The following is a 16645-nucleotide window of genomic DNA, read 5'->3' as shown; positions in this document are numbered from 1 at the left end:
CTCGACGCTGGCTTGCCGCTGAACGTGTGTAGGAGGAGGACGCGGATCGCACTGCGCGGCCGCAGCCCTCCTCCGCCGGAAGCGCGCGCGCTTGGGGGAGCGGAGCAGCAGAGAGCCGGGTGGGATTTGCTTCGGAGCGAGTGCGCAATGGAAACTAGTAGGGAGGTTGCGCCCGGCGGCAGCCCGGTCCTGACTCTGTGTACCTGGAAGTCAGGTCCCCCCCCCCAATTGAGTGCAACGGGGCTTCCTCGTGAGTAAGTACGCCTAAGGTTGGATTTAGCCCTGTAGAACTTTACTGGACCCGACGGTTTCATAGTAAATGTAGTAGGAGCTTGTTGCAAGGCGGTCGTCCAAATGGCTTTTCCTTGGGAGTAGAGTTTATCAAACTGGGGAACTGGGGCAGAAACTTTACTATCGAGTAAAATATACAGAAGAGGAACGGCTTGTTGGGTGGGACAGTTAAGGTGAGAGTGGGATGTGGTCTTTGCTTAGGGGTTCCCTGAAACTATCTGAAGAAGTGTGCATGCACACGAAAGCTCATACCAATAACGAACTTAGTTGGTCTCTAAGCTGCTACTGGAAGGGATTTTTTTTATTTTGTTCCTGAAATGAAAGTTATTCCCCTCCCTTATTTTTTTTATCCCTTTCCCTCCCACTCCTTTTGGGCAGCCGCCAAACAGAAGAGAAAGGTCAACAGCCACCTTGTAGCCCCGCCTTTCCAATGTCGTGAGTTTCCGCCTTTGCAACGATTTCCCGAATCCTGGCTCGCCTCCAAATGTCTGACCGGTTCCGGTTTTGTAAAGATGCCATTGTCGCGCATGGGGCTAAACGCGGTTCACGTGCCGCCCTGCGAAAGGCGACTATCCAGGGCGCTCATTTCAATGATGTGTCTCTTCCGTTTTCAGTCCCTCATTAAAAACCACCCATTCACTTAAGAGAAGGGGGGGAAAGCCCAAATGTCTCATTGCACAGGCGCATGGGTAGCTAGCTACAGTGGTACCTCGGGATGCGAACAGGATCTGTTCCGGAGCCCCGTTCGCATCCTGAACACAACGCAAGACGCGACGGCGCATCTGTGCATGCGTGGGCCGCGTTTTGCCGCTGACGCGCATGCGCGTGACGCCATTTTGAGCGTATGTGCATGCGCGAGCGGCGAAACCCGGAAGTAACGCTCTCCGTTATTTCCAGGTGGCTGTGGAGCGCAACTCGAATGCGCTCAACCCGAAGCACATTCAACCCGAGGTATGACTGTAGTGTCATTTTTCTAAAAAAAGAGGTGCTGGAACTCACCGTAAACTTTTCCTTGTTCTCTTAGAATGGCAATGGCGCCCACTTGAGAGGTCCTGCAGCTGAGCTCCAGTGAGCTCTGACTGAAAAAAGGGTCTCACATATACAGTGGTACCTTGGTTATCAAACAGAATGTGTTCCGGGAGTCCGTTCGACTCCTAGAACCATATGAAAAACAAAGCACAGCTTCCGATTGGCTGCAGGAGCGTCTTGCAGCCAATCGGAAACCGCGCCGGATGTTCGGCTTCCAAAAATCATTCGGAAACTGGAACACTCACTTCCGGGTTTCGACTGTTCGGGAGCCAATTTTTTCGGGAGCCAAGGCATTCAGCTTCCAAGGTATGACTGTGCATGTGTACAGTGGAACCTTGCGTTACGTACCGTCTTCCTTGCGAACGCTACAGGTTGTGAGCTCCGCTAACCTGGAGGTAGATGCTCCCGGTTGTGAACTTTGCCCCGGGATGTGAGCGGAAGTCACGCGCCTCATGTTACGAGCGGTTTCGGCTTCAGTACGGACCTCCAGAACAAATTAAGTTCATAACCAGAGGTACCACTGTATAAGATTTGTGCTCTGGCAGCACATATACTAAAAATATACTATATATCCACACACATATACAGTGGTACCTTGGGTTACATACGCTTCAGGTTACAGACTCCGCTAACCTAGAAATAGTACCTCAGGTTAAGAACTTTGCTTCAGGATGAGAATAGAAATCGTGCTCCGGTGGTGCGGCGGCAGCGGGAGGCCCCATTAACCAAAGCGGTGCTTCAGGTTAAGAACAGTTTCAGGTTAAGAACAGACCTCCGGAACGAATTAAGTACTTAACCCGAGGTACCACTGTAATGAACTCCCCCAGAAACGGACAATAAGGGAAAACTAAGACAAGCTGTTCAAAGGATATTAAGCAGTTCACCCATAATCCCCCAGCCTCACTCAACAGGAAGCAATAAAACAGGCTGAGATTGCAAGTACTGTAGGTAGATTTTTCTTAATACTGGAAGAGGCCTTTGCTGAATAGGGCAGACCTTTGAGTAAACATTACAAAAGCGTCTTATCCGATAGGGAGCTATCTGAGGATCGCCTTTTTTCATCCCACTTTCAGCTAAGTGCCGAAGAGAAGCGGCTTAGCGGTGCTGAAGGACGCCAGTGTAGAAGCAGTCTTAACTCCAGGTAAGTGTGCAGGATTGCAGCCACATGCAGAGCTTATTGAAACTCGCTTCTTGGGATAGCACTGTACAATTTCACTCCTGAAAATGCCCCCAGGAGGGGGGCCAGATTGCCTCTTGGGACATGCCTGCCTGGTGCTTGTCTGGTTTGTTTTCGCAAGTCACATTTTAAGCCGTTCTCTGTGCCTCTCGGATATGGAAAGGGATTTGCAAAGGCTAGTTTCACACGTGGCATTTACGTCATAGTGCCAAACAAACTAGAAGCAAAACTGGTTATATTTTTGAGTAAGCAAGCTTTTCTAATGGGAGACTCTGGGCACTTTACCTAGGGTCCATGTTTACTTTTGGAATGTGGCACAGCGGAGACTCTGGTGTCTTTAGGATATATGGTTTATTTACACATATATAGAACCTGAGTCCACGATAGAGGGGTTCACAGCACCAACACCCTGAAAGGGTCTTGTTTCTCCTATAGCTGCAGCCTTGGATTCAAACAGAAATCAAGCATGGCTCTGCCTCTCTGTCTTCTTCCGGCTTGCGGCTTTACACCTGGCCCACATCACTGCCAACTCCTAACCTAGGCTTTGTCCTTCTAACTCTGACGTCTAGCACAGAGCCCCCTCTCCTTTGTTCTCTTAATGTCCCATCACCTTGACACAGGAAGCTAAAAAGGTAAAGGTAAAGGGACCCCTGACTGTTAAGTCCAGTTGTGACCGACTCTGGGGTTGCAGCGCTCATCTTGCTTTATTGGCCGAGGGAGCCAGCGTACAGCTTCCGGGTCATGTGGCCAGCATGACTAAGCCGCTTCTGGCGAACCAGAGCAGCACACGGAAACGCCGCTTACCTCCCCCCCGGAGCAGTACCTATTTATCTACTTGCACTTTGACGTGCTTTCAAACTGCTAGGTTGGCAGGAGCAGGGACCGAGCAACGGGAGCTCACCCCGTCGTGGGCATTCAAACCGCCAACCTTCTGATTGGCAAGTCCTAGGCTCTGTGGTTTAACCCACAGTGCCACCCGCGTCCCACGAAGCTAGCCTGGCTTATATTTTAACACTTGCCGGTTCCAGGGTTTAGACGGATCTTGCATGCAGCCTACTTCCTCCCTGCCCCCCCGCAACTCATAACAATATAATCAGCAGTGGCCTGATGCCCCTTGGGACTGGTAGGGCGGAAGGCGGGGAGGCTAACAGTAGGTGGCGCCAGGGCTAATGGCAGGCAGATCCAAATCATGCTAGTTTTGCCCCCCACCCTCCTCCCTGCTGAGCTCTGCATTCCACTGTCCGAAATCCGTGTGACATGGGAGCTGGTTGCAGGTTTTTTGCGGTGGCACCACACTCCCTAAAGCGCAACGAGTGGTTCAGATCTCTGGCTTCTTCCAGGGATGCAGCCCACAAGGCCCTTTGTTGTTGTTGTTTAGTCGTTTAGTCGTGTCCCCATGGACCAGAGCACGCCAGGCACTCCTGTCTTCCACTGCCTCCCGCAGTTTGGTCAGACTCATGTTTGTGGCTTCGAGAGCACTATCCAACCATCTCGTCCTCTGTCGTCCCCTTCTCCTTGGGCCCTCCATCTTTCCCAACATCAGGGTCTTTTCCAGGGAGTCTTCTCTTCTCATGAGGTGGCCAAAGTATTGGAGCCTCAGCTTCACGATCTGTCCTTCCAGGCCTTATTTCCTTCAGAATGGAGAGGTTTGATCTTCTTGCAGTCCATGGGACTCTCAAGAGTCTCCTCCCTTTACACTTTCGCTTTGTAATTTAGCTTCTGCGAGAGGTCCGCTCTTTGTTGGCTGAGGATGTTCTCGCACGTGGTGTTAGAAACATCTCCTGGCACACACAAAAAGCACGTGTGCTGGATTGTGAACATCAGTAACATCAGTAATGCGAGGCCGGCCGGCATGCATGGTTTGCCTTCTCATTTCACACCAGATTTAAGTATCGCATCGGAAAATGTGGTGGTGCAGGCACCTACGTATTGAGGGCGAAGTGGGTTGTGTTGTTTATGGCGAGTGATGTCATGGGCACTAGGCAAAAGGTGCTGTTGGTGTGTGCAACCTCGTTTCAGGCCATAAACTGTATCACAATGACCTATTAATCGCTGGGTGATTTATTAATTGATGAAAAATGTGTAGATGTGAAGTTGTACAGTCATGTGGGAGAACTGCGGTTGCTGTGTATCAGGCGCAATATGCAAAATCTTTCAGTGCAATCCAGATTACAGCACAAAATGTTAAAGCGGGGCAGGGAAACTGTAACCCAGAACCTTGTTCCTATTTTGTCTTTTGGAGAAATTGGTGAGGATGTTAAAATGTTGCTGCTGTAAATTACTAGAACTGCCATTCTTCAGATTTGAGGCTGTTCCTTTGGCTCTGGAAGTTAAGATCTCTTCGATGTCGCATCTAGCACACATTGCAGCAACTTGGAGGCTGCTTTTGAGGCAAAAATAAATAAACTGTTCTTAATCTGAACCACCACTTTAGCTAATTGGGCCTCCTGCTGCTGCTGCACCGCCGGAGCACGATTTCTGTTCTCATCCTGAAGCAAAGTTCTTAACCTGAGGTAATATTTCTGGGTTGGCGGAGTCTGTAACCTGAAGCGTATGTAACCTGAAGCGTATGTAACCTGAAGCGTATGTAACCTTAGGTACCATTGTATTATAGAGAAGGCAGCCTGTGGCACCCCTGGGAATCCCCGGTGGTTTTCCTTTTGAATTGTTGCTGCAGGACAGTTAAGTTTTTCTGGATCGGCTTTAACAAAACCGGCGCTTCAGATTTAAAACAACGAAAGGCACGCGCTTGCGGAGAGCTTTGTAATAACACTTCTCCACAAAATGCAGGACTTTTCAGTTGTTCCGTGTGCTTGCTGGGCAGAAATGACTGGTGGGACAACACCTCCAAACCACATACTTGCTAAGCATGACGCGATATGTTACCTATAGTTGTTTGGTTCCATTTTTCTGCAGCCCCCGAGGTTGCAATCTGAAGTGGAAGATTGGCACAGGGAGAGGGAGAGGAGCTTCTAAACCCTTACCTCCCAGCCTCCTTTCCCTCCACCACTGAAAATCGCACATGCCCACAGACGTCTCCTCCCCCCTGTGGAAAAGACTTGCGTACCTATGTATGTTTCCTACCACAGCGGGGCTCAAAGCAGCTCGGAGGCTGGCGGTTTGAGGCAGGAAAGAGCAGCTCCAGGGGAAAGGGTTAAGAAACCCCTCTCCCCTAAGGGAAGGGCCATGGCTGAGTCACAGGGGAAGGGGCAGCGCAGCTGCTTCCCCATACACAAGGTTCCAGATTTGGCATCTCCAGGTGGGATTAGGAGAGACCGCTGCCCAAAAGCTTGGAGTCACCACTAGTTATTGCATACCCTCCCAACATTTCTCCGAAGAAAATAGGAATGTCCTATTCAATAATAATAATAATAATAATAATAATAATAATAATAATAATAATTTATACCCTGCCCATCTGGCTGGGTTTCCCCAGCCACTCTTGGCGGCTTCCAACAGAATATTAAAATACAGTTGTACCTCAGGTTAAGTACTTAATTCGTTCCGGAGGTCCGTACTTAATCTGAAACTGTTCTTAAACTGAAGCACCACTTTAGCTAATGGGGCCTCCTGCTGCCGCTGCACCGCTGGAGCACGATTTCTGTTCTCATCGTGAAGCACAGTTCTTAACCTGAAGCACTATTTCTGGGTTCGCGGAGTCTGTAACCTGAAGCGTTATGTAACCTGAGGTACCACTGTACAATAGTCTATTAAACTTTAAAAGCTTCCCTAAAGAGGGCTGCCTTCAGATGTCTTGTAAAAGTCTGGTAGTTGTTTTTCTCTTTGACATCTGTAACTTGGCTTCTCGCAGTGAGGGAACCGCCAGAAGGCCCTCGGAGCTGGACCTCAGTGTCAGGGCAGAACGATGGGGGTGGAGGTGCTCCTTCAGGTAATAGGTAAAAAAAGGTAAAGGTAAAGGACCCCTGGAAGGTTAAGTCCAGTCAAAGGCGACTATGGGGTGCACCACTCATCTCACTTTAGGCCGAGGGAGCCGGTGTTTGTTCACAGACAGCTTTCCGGGTCATGTGGCCAGCATGACTAAACCGCTTCTGCCACAACGGGACACTGTGACGGAAGCCAGAGTGCACAGAAACGCTGTTTACCTTCCCGCTGCAGCAGTACCTATTTATCTACTTGCGCTGGTGTACTTTTGAACTGCTAGGTTGGCAGAAGGCTGGGACACAGCAATGGGAGATCACCCCTTCATGGGGATTCGAACCGCCAACCTTCTGATCGCCACCCTAAGAGGCTCAGTGGTTTAGACCCTTGCCACTGTTCTTTTGTTGGTATTTCCTCTGTCTTCCAAGCTTGTGCTAATATAATTCTTGCCGCTGTTGTTGCATACATAAATAATTTCCAATTTTCTTTTTTTTAAATCTTGAGTCCACTTGAGTCTCGAGTGACACAAATGAATTCACAAATATCCCCGAGAGACATACCTGCTCCTTCCGAGGGAATGTAACCCCATCCAGAGCAGGCGACACATCACACCCATCCGGTCTGAGGGCCGCCCACCAACAGCCCTTCCGTCTAGTCTAGATTCGGTTTCAGTTTCTCAGCTTTCTGAGGCAAGACATCGATCTGTCACATCCACACAGCGCAGCCCAGAAAGTTTCTGGCTGCAGAGGTTTCCATCTTAGTCCTTTGAACGAGTTAGGTATACAGTCAGTCGTATCTCGGAAGTCGAACGCCTTGCGACTCAAACGTTTTTGGCTCCAGAACGCCGCAAACCTGGAAACGACTGTTCCGGTTTGCGGACATTCTTTGGAACCCGAACGTCCGGCGTGGCTTCCGATTGGCTGCGGGAGCTTCCTGCAGCCAATTGGAAGCCGCGCCTTGGTTTCAGAACGTTTTGGAAGTCAAACGGACTTCTGGAAGGGATTCCGTTCGACTTCCGAGGTACAGCTGTACTTTAGCATGGGCGTAGCCAGGATTTTTGTTGGGGGTGGGGCAGGACCAATGTGATTGGTCGGTTAGTTAAGTATTTCTATTGTTTTACTTGATCTAGGGGAGGCAGCTGCCCCCCGGCTACACCCATGTACTTGAGCCTATTGAAGTCATAGAATTATAGACTGTAGGGAGATGCGGGTGGTGCTGTGGGTAAAACCGCGCCTAGGGCTTGCCGATCGCATGGTCGGCGGTTCGAATCCCTGCGGCGGGGTGAGCTCCCGTCCTTTGGTCCCAGCTCCTGCCCACCTAGCAGTTCGAAAGCACCCCTAAGTGCAAGTAGATAAATAGGTACCGCTTTATAGCGGGAAGGTAAACGGCGTTTCCATGTGCTGCGCTGGTGTAAGCTCGCCAGAGCAGCTTGGTCATGCTGGCCACGTGACCCGGAAGTGTTTCCGGACAGCGCTGGCCCCCGGCCTCTTAAGTGAGATAATAATAATAATAATAATAATAATAATAATAATAATAATAATAATAATAATTTATTATTTATACCCCGCCCATCTGGCTGGGTTTCCCCAGCCACTCTGGGTGGCTTCCAAAAGAATATTAAAATACTGTGATACATCAAGCATTAAAAGCTTCCCTAAACAGGGCTGCCTTCAGTCTGGTAGTTGTTGTTCTCTTTGACATCTGGTGGGAGGGCGTTCCACAGGGAGGGCGCCACTACCAAGAAGGCCCTCTGCCTGGTTCCCTGGTTCCGTAGAGTCGGACACGACTGGCCCGTACGGGCAGGGGTACCTTTACCTTTACCTTTAGGGTTGAAAGGGACAATGAGGGTCATCCAGTCCAACCCCCTGCGAAGCAGGACTCGAATCCACAACCCTGAGATTTAAGAGTCTCGTGCTCTATCGACAGAGCTGGTAAATCATTGTACATAAGTGTATTTCATGCTGCACATCCCCTTTACTTCTGAGCCTGATGTATATCCTGCCCATTGAGGATATTTGCTGGGCTCTTCTCGCGCCCCCCCCCCACCAGAACTCACTGGAACTCAGTTCCAGCACCTCTTATTTTCTAGAAAAAAATAGCACTGGGTTTTGCATATCCTGATTGCACAGCATTTGTTTGATTTCTGTTAGGGAGAAGGATCCAAGAACAATGGAAGGAAATGATGACCTTTGCAGTTCTCTTTGCAGCCTTAAAGGGGGGGGGGGGGAGAGAAAGCTGTGATGTTCAGGATGCCAAATATTGGCCCCCACTGCAGTCTGCACATGAGAAGAAGAAGAGTTTGGATTTGATAACCCGCTTTATCACTACCTGAAGGAGTCTCAAAGCGGCTAACATTCTCCTTTCCCTTCCTCCCCCACAACAAACACTCTGTGAGGCGAGTGGGGCTGAGAGACTTCAGAGAAGTGTGACTAGCCCAAGGTCACCCAGCAGCTGCATGTGGAGGAGCAGGGAATCGAACCCGGTTCCCCAGATTACGAGACTACCGCTCTTAACCACTACACCACACTGGCTCTCAGTGATAACATGAGGAGATAATAATAATAATAATAATAATAATAATAATAATAATAATAATAATTATTATTATTATTATTATTATTATTATTATTATTATTATTATTTATATCCCGCCCTCCCCAGCCGCAGCTGGGCTCAGAGCAGCTAATAACAGTAAAAATAACACCGTTTACAAAATATCACAATCAATTAATTGAAATATATTCTAAAATCAATTCATTCTGATGCAAGCTCATCAGATCCGGAATACACAGGAAAGTCCCCAATACACACACACACAACCTTTCACCTTGGATTAGGGGCAGCATAGCAGGGGATGGGTTGCATTTATTTGTTTGTTAAATTTCTATGCCACCCTTCATCCGAGGATCACAGGGCGGTTTTCAATATAAAAAGACAAAAATCATAGAATTGGAACGGATCCCAAGGGTTGTCGAGTGCCCCCCCTCCCCCCGCAAAGCAGGAATTGTTTGCCCACCACGATCCTGAGATTTAAGAGTCTCGTGCTTTCCCAACTGAGCTATCCATTTTTGTGCATAGAAACAAACAGAAACGATACTCTCCCCCCCCACCCCGGTCCAGTTTAAAAGGCTGTAGATTGAACATTTAGCCAAAGGCCAGGGAGAAGAGGAATGTTTTTGCCCGGCACCTAAATATATATAATTATATAATAGTAACAATTTATTATTTATACCCATCCCATCTAGCTGGGTTTCCACAGCCACTCTGGGCAGCTTCCAACAAAATATTAAAAATACAATAAAACACCAGACATTAAAAAGTTCCCTAAACAGGACTGCCTTCAGATGTCTTCTAAAAGTCAGATAGTTGTTTATTTCCTTGACATCTGATGGGAGGGCATTCCACAGGGCTGGTGCCACCACTGAGAAGGCCCTCTGCCTGGCTCCCTGTAACCTTGCAGTGAGGGACCGCCAGAAGGCCCTCGGAGCTGGACCTCAGTGTCCGGGCAGAATGATAGGGGTGGAGACGCTCCTTCAGGTATACTGGGCTGAGGCCGTTTAGGGCCTGTGTCCAGAATTGCTATTCCTCTTGTGACACAGATTTCTCCTTTTCCTGCAGCTCCCCCCCCCCCCCGGTGCATCTTCAAAATCTGCTCCAGGGGATTGAGGGACCCTCCAGAGCAGATTGGGGGTTGGAAGGACAGAGGACTGAGACCTGCAGGTTTTGGGCGGTACAGTGGTACCTCGGGTTAAGTACTTAATTTGTTCCGGAGGTCCGTTCTTAACCTGAAACTGTTCTTAACCTGAGGTACCATTTTAGCAAATGGGGCCTCCTGCTGCTGCCGTGCGATTTCTGTTCTCATCCTGAAGCAAAGTTCTTAACCCGAGGTACTATTTCTGCGTTAGCGGAGCCTGTACCCTGAAGCGTATGTAACCCAAGGTACCACTGTATATGATTCCTGCAGCCCAATAAAACCTGATCACACTTTAGCAGGTAATGAAGAGCTGTTGTGGATCAGGCCGAAAAGGAAGCCTGCTTTGTCCTGCGTTTGTTCTCACAGAGGCCGACCAGAAGCCCATGGGAAACCCGTACGGAGGACATGAGCACAGCCGCAATCTTGTGAATCCTAGCAACTGGTCTTCAGAGGCATGTCTTCCATTTCCAGCACTGAAGGCAGAAAATAGCCACTGTAAGTATGCCGGGAGCGGAAGAACTGCAGCAAATATTGCCCCCATCTAGCAGAAATTCCAGTGTGATTCAAGAATAAGCTTATCAAAATGTTCAGGTGCTAATGCTCATTTGGGGTGGTTCTCCGCTCCAGTGTGCTAACCCCAGACTCTCCAAGCGTCCCTATTTTCCAGGGAGAGTCCCGGGTTTGCAGAAGCCGTCTCCTTCTCTAATTTGATTTCAGAATGTGCCGCTTTTCCTTAGGGCATCCCTATTTTCACCGGAGAAATGTTGGAAGGTACAGTAAAAGGTAGGGAGGCAGGTGGTGCTGCGGGTAAAACCACAGAGCCTAGGACTTGCCGATCAGAAGGTCGGTGGTTCGAATCCCCGCGACGGGGTGAGCTCCCATTGCTCGGTCCCTGCTCCTGCCAACCTAGCAGTTCAAAAGCATGTCAAAGTGCAAGTAGATAAATAGGTACGGCATTTCTGTGCACTGCTCTGGTTCGCCAGAAGCGGCTTAGTCACGCTTTATTGGCCGAGGGAGCCGGCGTACAGCTTCCGGGTCATGTGGCCAGCATGACTAAGCCGCTTCTGGCGAAACCAGAGCAGCGCACAGAAACACTGTTTTCCTTCCCGCCGGAAGGGATTCAAACTGCCGACCTTCTGATCGGCAAGCCCTAGGCTCTGTGGTTTAGACCACAGCCCCACCCGTGACCCCAGGAAGGTACAGTAGGGTGTCCCTATTTTCATTCAGAGAAATGTTGGAGGGTATGTTATAAGAGGACAAGGGAGGCATTCATGGTGAGTGCTGGTACCTCCATTTCTATAAAAATAGCACCATGAGCATCCATTTCATCTGAATGAACAATTAGTTCATTCCACACCTTTAAATTCATTTCTCCATCACTCAAGAGTACCTCCAGACTGTGACTCATTTTGCAAGAGGGGATTCAGGTGCATACAGGTGCATGTCCCTAGTTTTATCAGAGAAATGTTGGAGGGTATGGAATAGGGCGGCCCCAGGTGGGACTTGATGGAACTCAGTTCTGGCACCTCTCAGGTGGGCGCCATTGAGGTGTTCCCCGTGAGTCCTGTCACCTCTTTTTCAAGAAAAATAGCACTGGGCATCCCTATTTTCATCAGAGAAATGTTGGAGGGTATGCAACCCTGTAGGAAAGGCCACTAGTCCCAGGGAACAGGTCCTTGTTCTTTCTCTCTGCCGCCGCCACCTGCCTAGGACTAAGGGAAAGGGATTCACGCAGCCGTACGGTGGTCTCATCAATTTCTTACAAAGGATGCACGTCCCTTGGGCCTGAAGCAAGGTGGATAAAAATCAATGATTTTTTAAAAGTATAAAAATCAGGGGGTTTTCATTTTTTTAAAATTTAAATTAGATTTTTTAAATAAAATGCTTTTGGAGGGTAAATCTTTCTAAAGATTTTCTATTTAGGTTACATTATAGTCCAAAGGCTAAGGAAATAAGGATTTGTTTTAAGTTTTTCGTGTGTGCTAAAACTCAGTCTAAGTTTTTGTTTTTTTTTTAAAAAAGCTTAACCACATCAGTTAACAAACATGGATACATATGCTATGATGTTATTGCTTTAGTTAAATAAACTGTTTAAGTTGTTATTAAGGAAATGATTATTTTTCTCCTTCCAATAAAGTACAGCAGAAAAGTTTTCCAGATATAAATAAGTTAACTTATTAAACCTCAAATAATTTCATAATTATCTATGTATTTCTAATAGTATAACCAAATCAGTAATTTTTGATCTCACTGTAAAAGCTACTCTGAAAATTTATTATTCCAAAAACAAAACCTTCATCTGGTTGTAAATATTAAGATTATACCAGCAAGAATGAGTTTTTCTGTTATATATATATATATATATATATATATATATATATATATATATATGATCTAAATCAAGTCTTACTGACTAATGATTTAAATCAATAATAATAATAATAATAATAATAATAATAATAATAATAATAATAATAATAATAATAATTTATTATTTGTACCCCGCCCATCTGGCTGGGTTTCCCCAGCCACTCTGGGCGGCTTCCATAGAAACCAAAAATACACTAAAATATCACAGATTAAAAACTTCCCTGAACAGGGCTGCCTTAAGATGTCTTCTGAATGTCAGGTAGTTATTTATCACTTTGACATCTGATGGGAGGGCGTCCCACAGGGCGGGCGCCACTACCGAGAAGGCCCTCTGCCTGGTTCCCTGTAGCTTTGCTTCTCGCAATGAGGGAACTGCCAGAAGGCCCTCGGCGCTGGACCTCAGCGTCCAGGCAGAACGATGCGGGTGGAGACGCTCCTTCAGGTATCAAATCAAATTGATCCACCCAAAAATCCACCCTGGCCTGAAGTCATTTCTTTGCAGGAGTTGGGGGCCCAGGCTTTAGTTGAAATGCTGTGGAGTTGTAAGGATGAAGAAGCAGGAAATAAGAGCTGGAACTTGAAGAAAATAAACGATCGGTATTGCATATGCAATATTGAACCAGGATTATCTTTCTCTAGCTTCAGCAAGGCTGTGCTGCACTGCCCTCGTGTGGTGAGAGCTTTAATTAAACCTGAGTAGGATTTCTAGACACAGTTCTGTATTATCCGACAGCTACTGCAGAATGAGGAACTCTGTTAGGACCACAGTACTGTATCACAATTATTCCCCCCCCCAATTATATTTTATTAAGTTTCCACATTTTTAGCATATATAATCAAAACACAATTATGTCTTTTTCTCTTGTTTTCGTTGACTTCCCACCCCAATTTCCGTGGAGAACCAGATACACAAATATAAGATGGGGGACACCTGGCTCGCCAGTAGTACATGCAGAAAGGATCTAGGGGGTCGTAGCAAAAAGAAAAGAAAAGCTAATGCTATTCTAGGATCCAGTAACAGAAGTATAGTCCTGTGTGAGTGTCTGGAGGCGGTTGGAGGATGGATGGCAGCTAATGGATTGAGGTTAAATCCTGACTAGACAGAAGTACTGTTTTGGGGGGGACAGGGGGCGGGCTGGTGTGGAGGACTCCCTGGTCCTGAATGGGGTAACTGTGCCCCTGAAGGACCAGGTGCACAGCCTGGGAGTCATTTTGGACTCGCAGCTGTCCATGGAAGCGCAGATCAATTCTGTGTCCAGGGTGGCTGTCTATCAGCTCCATCTGGTACGCAAGCTGAGACTCTACCTGCCCGCAGACTGTCTCGCCAGAGTGGTGCATGCTCTGCACAAGTTCCAGCTTGTCAATATCATTTTTAAATTGTGCTGCCCAGAACTGGACACAGTACTCCAGGAGTGATCTGACTGAAACAGAATAGAGCAGGACTTCCCTTGATCTGAACATCATCATCATAAATTTATTATTTATACCCCGCCCATCTGGCTGGGTTTCTCCAGCCACTCTGGGCGGCTCCCAATCAAGTGTTAAAAACAACACAGCATTAAATATTAAAAACTTCTCTAAACAGGGCTGCCTTCAGATGTCTTTTAAAAATAAGATAGCTTCTTATTTCGTTGACATCTGCTGGGAGGGCGTTCCACAGGGCGGGCGCCACTACCGAGAAGGCCCTCTGTCTGGTTCCCTGTAACCTCAGTTCTTGCAGCGAGGGAACCACCAGAATGCCCTCGGAGCTGGACATCAGTGTCCAGGCTGAATGATGGGAGTGGAGACACTCCTTCAGGCATACTGGGTGAAGGCCATTTAGGGCTTTAAAGGTCAGCATCAACACTTTGAATTGTGCTCGGAAACGTACTGGGAGCCAATGCAGATCTCTCAGAACCTGTGTTATGTGGTCCTGGTGGCCGCCCCCAGTCACCAGTCTAGCCGCCACATTCTGGATTAATTGAAGTTTCCGGGTCACCTTCAAAGGTAGCCCCACGTAGAGCACATTGCGGGAGATAACTAGAAGACCTTACCTGGAAGACCTTGGTACTTGTTTATTGCCGCATTGGAGAATCTGACTCATCAGAGACCTTGGAAGCCCAGCTGGGGTTTTGCTTACAAACAGGATTACTCTTATCCATCTTCTCTCTGTTGTTGTTGTTGTTTTTTTTTTTTTGTCTATGCAAAAAATCAGTACAATGGTACATCGGAAGTCGAACAGAATCTGTTCTGGAAGTTCCTTCGACTTCCAAAACGTTGGAAAGCCACGTCAGACATTCGGGTTCCAAAGAATTTTTGCAAACCAGAACACTCACTTCCAGGTTTGCAGCTTTCGGGAGCCAAAATGTTGGACTCACAAGGCGTTCTGCATCCAAGGTCCAACTGTTAATTCTCTTTCTAGCATCATTGCTGCATTTGTCACTTTGACCAGCAGATGGTGCCAGAGAAGAACTGTTTGTTATATTGTCTAAGGCAGGGGTCCTTTTTGAGCCTTGGGCTGCTCCACCATCACTCAGACCTTGTGGGGGGCTGGACTATATTTTTTTGGGGGAAATGAACGAATTCCTATGCCCCACAAATAACCCAGAGATGCATTTTAAATAAAAGCACGCATTCTACTCATGTAAAAACACCAGGCAGGCCCCACAAATAACCCAGAGATGCATTTTAAAGAAAAGGACACATTCTACTCATGTAAAAATACGCTGATTCCCGGACCGTCCACAGGCCGGATTGAGAAGGTGATTGGGCCGCATCCGGCCCACGAACCTTAGGTTGCCTACCCCTGGTCTAAGGCACCTTTTACTGCCTTGTGTGTATTGGATAACTGCTGACTTGCACATGGTTCCAAAGATTGCAATAGTTTGAACATTTGGCACGTTTTGTGTGTATGTTTTGTACCACTTCATGCCAACGTTGCCAGCGAAAGAAGAGTGTCTTGTCTGTGGGCACGAGTAACATTTGAACGATGAAGCCATCACAAAAACACACACATATTGATGTTGAGAATGGGGCAACTATTTGTCTGCCCTTAGATGTCTCTCTGCTTATTTAACCTATATGCAGAATTCATCATGCGAAAGGCTGGGCTGGATGAATCCCTAGCCGGAATTAAGATTGCCGGAAGAAATATCAACAACCTCAGATATGCAGGTGACACAACCTTGATGGCAGAAAGTGAGGAGGAATTAAAGAACCTTTTAATGAGAGTGAAAGAGGAGAGCGCAAAATATGGTCTGAAGCTCAACATCAAAAAAATGAAGATCATGGCCACTGGTCCCATCACCTCCTGGCAAAGAGAAGGGGAAGAAATGGAGGCAGTGAGAGATTTTACTTTCTTGGGCTCCATGATCACTGCAGATGGTGACAGCAGCCATGAAATTAAAAGACGCCTGCTTCTTGGGAGAAAAGCAGTGACAAACCTAGACAGCATCTTAAAAAGCAGAGACATCACCTTGCCAACAAAGGTCCGTATCGTAAAAGCTATGGTTTTCCCAGTAGTGATGTATGGAAGTGAGAGCTGGACCATAAAGAAGGCTGATTGTCAAAGAATTGATGCTTTTGAGTTATGGTGCTGGAGGAGATTCTTGAGAGTCCCATGGACTGCAAGAAGATCAAACCTATCCATTCTTAAGGAAATCAGCCCTGAGTGCTCACTGGAAGGACAGATCGTGAAGCTGAGGTTCCAACACTTTGGCCACCTCATGAGAAGAGAAGACTCCCTGGCAAAGACCCTGATTTTGGGAAAGATGGAGGGCCCAAGGAGAAGGAGACGACAGAGGGTGAGATGGTTGGAAAGTGTTCTCAAAGCTACCAGCATGAGTTTGACCAAACTGCGGGAGGCAGTGGAAGAGAGGAGTGCCTGGCATGCTCTGGTCCAGGGGGTCACGAAGAGTCGGACACGACTAAACGACTAAACAACAACAACACACCGTCTTTGATTAATCAGGCATCGTTCTAAAAGTGGTAGTCGCTCCTTCTTCCCCCCTCCCCTTTTCTAAGTTGGGACCTGCCATTTAATTCTCCCCTTTCCCCCTCCCATCACATCTTTCCGGGCTTTTATTGGCAGAAGGAGCCAGACAGAGGCTTAATACCCCTTGCACTCTGACGCTTTTGCAGCATGGAGTAGCTGGCATTGCAAGGGGAAAGGGGGCAATTGCCCTATCCCTATCGTCAAGGAGGGGACACGGGTAGCGCTGTGGGTT

The 16645-nt window shown here is 47.6% G+C and overlaps 1 long non-coding RNA gene across 2 annotated transcripts in view; it reads left to right on the top strand.

Moving 5' to 3' along the window:
- The window catches only part of LOC308580246, a 34148-nt gene continuing 17503 nt past the window's right edge, over positions 1-16645 (top strand). Inside the window, exons 1-3 of one of the 2 annotated variants that reach the window (XR_014004746.1) lie at positions 1-254; positions 2394-2461; positions 10437-10565. This is a non-coding gene — a long non-coding RNA (uncharacterized lncRNA). The remainder of the gene's footprint in view (positions 255-2393; positions 2462-10436; positions 10566-16645) is intronic. The other variant, XR_014004745.1, reaches the window with a different exon arrangement.

This window comes from Podarcis bocagei, assembly GCF_964188305.1.
Source record: "Podarcis bocagei genome assembly, chromosome: 2".
Classification (NCBI taxonomy): domain Eukaryota; kingdom Metazoa; phylum Chordata; class Lepidosauria; order Squamata; family Lacertidae; genus Podarcis; species Podarcis bocagei.
This window is presented reverse-complemented; position numbering and strand designations above follow the sequence as displayed.